The sequence below is a fragment of the Elephantulus edwardii genome, unplaced genomic scaffold, assembly GCF_000299155.1.
Source record: "Elephantulus edwardii isolate Elephantulus edwardi_28Jun2011 unplaced genomic scaffold, EleEdw1.0 scaffold00067, whole genome shotgun sequence".
Lineage (NCBI taxonomy): Eukaryota > Metazoa > Chordata > Mammalia > Macroscelidea > Macroscelididae > Elephantulus > Elephantulus edwardii.
In genome coordinates this window covers 1,856,365-1,863,292 of record NW_006399817.1, presented here as the reverse complement: position 1 = coordinate 1,863,292, position 6,928 = coordinate 1,856,365, and the positions used below count along the sequence as shown (strand labels likewise).

The 6,928-nt window shown below is 40.6% G+C and overlaps 1 pseudogene; it reads left to right on the top strand.

Annotated features, from left to right (window-relative positions):
- The first annotated feature begins 2,764 nt into the window (after positions 1-2,764).
- Positions 2,765-4,094, top strand: LOC102876998 (annotated as a pseudogene).
- Positions 4,095-6,928: the final 2,834 nt, after the last annotated feature.

The window sequence follows — 6,928 nt, the reverse complement described above, 5'->3', positions numbered from 1 at the left end:
GATTGAGATAGTTAACAGTTTTACTTTACTTGGCTCAATAGTCAACACTCTTGGTAGCAGAAGCCAGAAAAGCAAGAGAGAAATTGCCTTGAGAATGTCAGGTGTCAGGGACATCTCCAGGGTACTGACGAGCAAAATCTTCAGGCTGGAGAGTAAGGTGCACCTGATCCAGGCTACAGTCTTCACAATTTCTTGCTATGCATTGGAGAGCTGGACAGTGACTAGGGATGATAGAAAGAGAATTGATGCATTTGATCTGTGGTGCTGGAGAAGAGCGTTGAATATACCATGGATCGCTAGAACAAACAGGTTTGTCCTGGAGAGGGTGAAGCCAGAATGCTCCTTGGAGGCAAGGATTCTGAAGCTTCATATGACATACTTTGGGTATGTTTTAAGGAGGGACCAGTCCATAGAGAGAGACATCATGTTTGGGAGAGTGGAGGGATGGCACAAGAGAGGAAGACCCTCGATGAAATGGATTGATTCAGTGATTGGGCTAATGGAAGTAGGTGTGTCGAAGACAATGAGTTTGGCACAGGATAGAGCTGAGTGTAGGGCTCTTGTACATAGGGTCCTTATGAGGCACTAGTGAGTCAATGGCACATAACAGCAACAACAAACTAAACCATTATAGTGAAAATTTTAAAATTTATATTATGAAAGTATATATATAATATATACATATTCACATATATGATACTGATCACTAGAGAAACAGAGATATCAGAATTTGCTTCACAATAACTTTATATAATATCAATGAAACTGTAGTTCTATTAAAACATAAAATATCAAACTAGCTTTCTAATAAATCAGACCTGAATATTAATGAATACCCTAGATACAGAAAAATGGAAGAAATACATTGACTTGGTATTTCATGAAGTCAAAAATAGTAAATGGTGGCAGAAAATCTTGAAACCATAAAGTTAAAAGTATAAGAGTTTTTGGGAGACCTGAAAAGATAAGGTAACAGTGGAAAGGTCCAGTGGTGATTAATTTTATAAAACATAATGTATGGGAATAAATGCATGGTACATAATGTCAGTGAAAGGAATTGTAAAACAAAACAAAAATCCCTTCAAAATTCTCCAAATCTGAAAAAAAAAAACAACCAATGGATAAGAATTTTAAAAATCATTATATAACAGATGATACAATCAACAGAATTCTAGAGATATTATTTCAATATGTTCAAGGGATGAAAGAAAATGATAAAGGGGAAGGGATTAGTGGAGTGGACTTGGGGTATGGATTGTATAAAAATTACATAATTTTTCTTTTACTTTTCAAAGAGGAAAGAGAACTGGGGTGGGGGGTGGAGGGAAGGGAGAAAAGTGCAATGAATAAATGGAAATCCAAAGTGTCTCTAAACTTTCATTAAATTATATTTAAAAAATAAAGAGAAGCTTAGAGCCTTTGAGATAGAACATAAGAGCCACAATGTTTACTTTTAGAAGAAAAAGGCAGAGATAAAAGTAAAATGAAGAAAACGTAAGAATCATGTGGGATGACATAAAATCAAACAACATATGAGTGACCTACATTAGAGAACAGTAAGGAAAAAAAACATAAAACCTTGAAAAAATTGTAGAAGAGATACTAGAAAACACTTGATAGATAAAATGAAATATTAGGAATTCAAACTCCAAACAATTTAGACCTCAAAAGAAAAAACATTAAGATATAAGACATAATTCCCAAAAATCAAAGGCAAAGATGGAATAATAAAGCAATTAAGGAAAAAACAGAGATACACATAAAGGAGAAAGAATGCTGTTAGGCTTCTACTGGACAGCAGAAAACACAAGAGCAAAAAAAGACAATGGGATGCTGATAGAAAATAATTCCTATCCAAGGATTCTGTACCTAGCAGAACTGTCCCATAAATGTGACGCAAAATTTGATCATGAGCACAAAATCATGAATTTTGGAAATGCCTAAAAACGAGCCAAATTTACAAGAAAGACTTAAGACCAAAGTGGCAAACAAAATAGAACGGATCGAAGTAACCAAGAATGACTCAAGGGAAGACTTTCTTTGGTTGGGAAGAGATAAGGCCTGTGAATTGGCATCCTCCTCTGTCAGATAACTGCTGCAGATAGGCCATTCCAAGGTGCTCCAGATTTAAGGCAAGTCACACTTTGCTAAGTGAGAGGAAATGAAATGGGTTCAACTGTGTTTCTGGCAGTTCAAAATGCTGAAAGCGGGTTGTCCTCCAACATTGGGGCTGAAGCATCCAAGTTATTCAGCCTGGTCATTCAGTAGTAAGAGTAGGATATCCAGACAGCAGAAATGTGACTTCCAGGCAGCAGAGGCAGGACTTTGAGGTGGAAGGGGCAGGACTTCAGGCAGGAGGCATAGTGTCCAGCAGAGGCACTGTGATTTACAGTCAAAGAATCAGTATCTTTGGCAGGAGCATCCAGGAAGCAAGGGAAAGTTCTTCAGGCAGCAGGGTCAGGGGACCTCCAATCAGAGGAGGTGGGGCCCTGCGAAGCAGTGATACCATAGTAAGTGCTTCAGGTAAGAGACCAGTCCAGGACCCACTAAGAAATGTTTAAGGCAATTATCTAGTGAATTGACTAGGTACATGCTGTAGATGTGACACACATAGAAGCAACACATGTAGAACTCAGGAATAGATTTGACTCCTTAAGTAATAATGACCAAAGATTAGAGGAACTTTAGGAGGATATCAAGAATGTCATTCATGGCAGGGGACGCGAGAGAGTGGACTGGCTTCGGCCCGCCCAGCAAGCTCACCATGGAGATGCATTTCATCTTCTCAGATAAGGTGGTGCTTTTGTTTGATTTCTGGAGCGTCCACAGCCCTACATGAAGGAGGAGTGGCATCTGCTTCCATAATATCTTGCCTCTGGAAACCCTAAGAACCTGGAGAGAGGATGAAAGGCACCCAAGCGTCCAGGACTCTCCTTCATAGGGTCCCTATGAGTTGCCTGTGACTCGACGGCACTTAACAACAACAACAACAACAACAACTTATACAATAAAAGTAGCAATTAGTGATTCCTTTTACACAGAGGCTCTAGTAAGCAGTTAATGATTTCTATAAAATAACTGGGGTTTTCCTATTATAAAAGTAATATAAAAATTTTAGAAAATTAGATGAGAAGAAAATATGTATTCAACTTTGCTGAGATAACTACTCAGTGTGTCAACAAAAAAGTTCATCATTGCATTCAAGTCAGAACTGACTCCTGGATGACCTTCCAGTCGGTTTTCAGAGGCTGTAAATCACATAGGAGAGAGTGCCCATTTTTCTCCATTGGAGCTGCTGGTGGATTTGAGCCGCCAGAGAAGCATCACGTTTAGGTTAACAGTACGACTCCCTATGGACTAAGCCACCAGTTTTCACGTATTTAGACATAAACAGGACCTTGCTGTACATACTCTTCCCTTAGTAAGAGGTCACAACAGAGATATATGCAGACCCTTGAAGGGGTGGGATAGGTGGTAGTGCAGGGTGTAAAGCAGAAACCCTAGCTTTCCCAGGCAGCTTCTCCTGATCTAAGAGCCACACCCAGCAGGCCAGCCTCACCAAGAAAGGTCTGGAGGGGCAAAAAGTAATCAAGTTCAGAGCTGAACAAGGGTTGGGAAGAAGATGCCAAAGAGAAGAAGATGGAGTGGATTCAGAGGAAGCCGGGGTGGCTCCTGGAGGGAAACGTCTCCAATAAGTCTCTGAACTCAGCCTCTTCGGCCCGTATGGCCCTCTCAGTGGTGGTAGTCCGGCTCCTGGCTGTGTTATATGAAGGCATCAAGGTCGGTAAAGTCAAGCTGCTCCACCAGACCCTGGAGAGTCTGACATCCCCCACCAACCAGCAGCTCACCAAGGATACAGACTGGGAGTCAACAGGCTCAGAATCCGCCCCGCCACCCCCAACCCAGTTAACAGATCGCTTCTCAGGTGGTTCCTGTGTCACTTTGGCAAGACTCTAATCCACATCGCTCAGGTGGTCATCGGCTACTTCATGATGCTGGCTGTCATGTCCTACAACACCTGGATTTTCCTCGGTGTGGTCCTGGGCTCAGCTGTGGGCTATTACCTCGCCTACCCACTTCTCAGCATCATTTAGTTATCAGGACTAGCAGGAACCTAGGGGTTGAGGGGCTGGCTCTCCTTTTGTCTCCAGACACTGCACTTCTGGCCCCTCATCTTTTTCTTCTGACAAGTGGATCCGCACTTTGATCCTTGGTTCCAGAAGCTCCCAGCTGACGTCAACTCGTGCTGCCTGGGGTTCAGAGACTGTTGCAACTACCTCCTTCCTCAGCAAGTCTACACAGGGTCGAGGTCAGGCCTTTTTGTCCCTTAAGAAGGCTATTTATAGCCTTTTATTGTAAGAACTACCTTCCCTCTGTAACTTGATTTGTGCCAATACTAGAACCTCTACTAGGAATATTATTGCTTGTTAATTTTTGACTCATGTACTTCTAACTTGTTAGTTAAATTTTTGTCTTCTAGGTTGCAACACCTCCATGATACATCTTCAAGGATATGAACACGTATGGCTAAGCATAATTAATAACAGTGCATCTAAATTCCAAAATCAATCTCCATAATAGTCTATGTGTTTCCTACTGCCAAAGGGGCCCATTAGAGTAGTGAGAGAAGATCTTCACCCTGAAACCCACAACGTCTCTTTTCAGCAGGAAGTAGCTAAGAGAATATGCTGTCCCCTTTTCCTTATGAATCAGGGTGAAGTCTCTCTCAGGGAGGAGTGATAGGGAATGGTAAAGGGCACACTGACAAAGGAGATTAATCAGAACTGGCTTTGACAAGCACTGTGGCAATTGGACAATTAAAACAGACATTGGGGGGGAAGAAGAACGAACTGGGGAGGAGGGTAGAGAAAACAGTGCAACAATGAATGAATGAAAACCAAAAATCTCTGTAAATGTTAATTAAAACGAATAAAATTTAATAATAATTTAAAAATAAAAAAAGAGGGCTATTATAACCACAAGGGGGAGAGGGCAACAGAACCTATGGCAGGGTTGCTGAGTCCTTGTTCCACTGAGATGCAAATCCTCTAAAAATCAAGGCAGTCATGTGGGTTCTACACGAAGGGAAAGGAACCTAGATACTCTGTACTTTTTTGTGCCTTTAAGTGCCATCTTTCTTGGGATTTTGCAGTCTCTTCTGTCTGTGGGTGGTAGAGATTAAGTTGACTCCTCTTTCTCATATTTCTACCTTTGGAATGCATGTCTCCTCTATGAATCATGTAATTACACTAAGTAATCACTGCTCCCCCCCCCAACATGAGCACTTGGCTCACAATTTTGCACAATAACTCAAGACAAAATTTATTATGAAATTATTTCACTTTATTTATACTTTATTTATGATTGATCATAGAATCTGCTGAGATCTGTTTTCCTTTCCTGGGGAGAGGGTGAAAGACAACACATGAAAAGCAGAACTGAAGGGCTGTTTTCGTCAGGGCTCCTGATTTATTCTGGCTGGATTGAGTTCCTTCCAGGGCTCCTGATTTAGTGTACATGGATTGAGTTCCTTCCAGCATCTGGTACTGTCTGCAGGTGGAAGAGTTCTGGCCCTACATGGCTGGGAAGCTCTTAGCAGCTTTGATACAGAACAGACAAACCCATTTAACAATATTGAGTATTTAATAATGTTCCCTATCACTGTGCACCCACAGTGATCTAACTGTTGGTAAAACATGATTCATTCACTTAAACTACTGATTAAGCCACACAGAGTATTGACTGAAGCTGCAATAAGTAGTCAAACCAAAGCTGTTACATTTTTATAATTGATGGAACTCTTCTGAGAACGGAGTCTCTTCACCTTATAGCAAAAGAGATACGAAAAAACACTTGTCTGAGTCACCCAGCATAATATTGTTGTACACAGACCTAGGGATCTTTACTCTGTTCATCCTCCATTAGGTTTCTGAAGTTCTAAGTCTTTAAGAAAATACCTGCGTCCTGTGGAGTGTCTGGTGGACTCAGCCTGCCCACTTGTGGTCAGCAGACCAACACCATGCCACAGGGATCCTGGTATATTGTATCATCTATGCTCTAATAGCTTCATGGACTAGATGGGGGTAGTGGTATTAAGCTTTGGAAATTAAAATACCTTTTAATGAATATGTATTTTTAAACAAACAAAAAAAAAAGAATATCATTCATAAAAATAGCAAGAGGTCGTCACAAAGACAGAGGAGTTAAGAAAAGACTGAGAAAAGAGAGCAGTACAGACTCTGAATATTGCACTAAAGTTCCAGTAAGGCAAAGGAAAGGGATAGAATCAAGGAGTTAAGGAGCTAAACAAGAGATTTCAAAGGACAATTCTGGAAGACAAAGCAAAGTATTATAATGAGATGTATAAAGAGCTGGATTCTTAAAACCAAAAGGTCTAAACTTGGTTGGAATTTCTTAACCTAAAAGAACTAAGGAACCAATTGAAGCCTTGAGTTACAATACTTGAGAATGCTATGCGCTCTTCACCACAACAAGAAGGTACATAATGCAATTGAAAAATGGCCACAGGATATGATTCACCAAAGAAGACATTCAGAAGGTTAACAAGCACATGAAGAAATGTTCCAAATCCCTACCTCTAAGAGACATGAAAATTAAAATAACTATGAGATATCTTCTCAGCCCAGTCAGAATAGCAAAATTTATCAGAAGAGCAGGCAACAAATGCTGGTGAGGTTGAGGAGAAACTGGAACCCTTATTCACTATTGGTGGAAGTGTAAAATAGTGCAGCCTCTATGGAAGGCAGTATAGTGCTTTCTCCAAAAGTTTCAAATAGAGATACCATTTGACCCAGCAATTCCACTACTGGGAATATATAACCCCAAGAAACCATAACTGACACACAAGCACACCCATGTTTATCGTGGCTTTGTTCACAATATCAAGGAGTTGAAAACAATGTAAGTG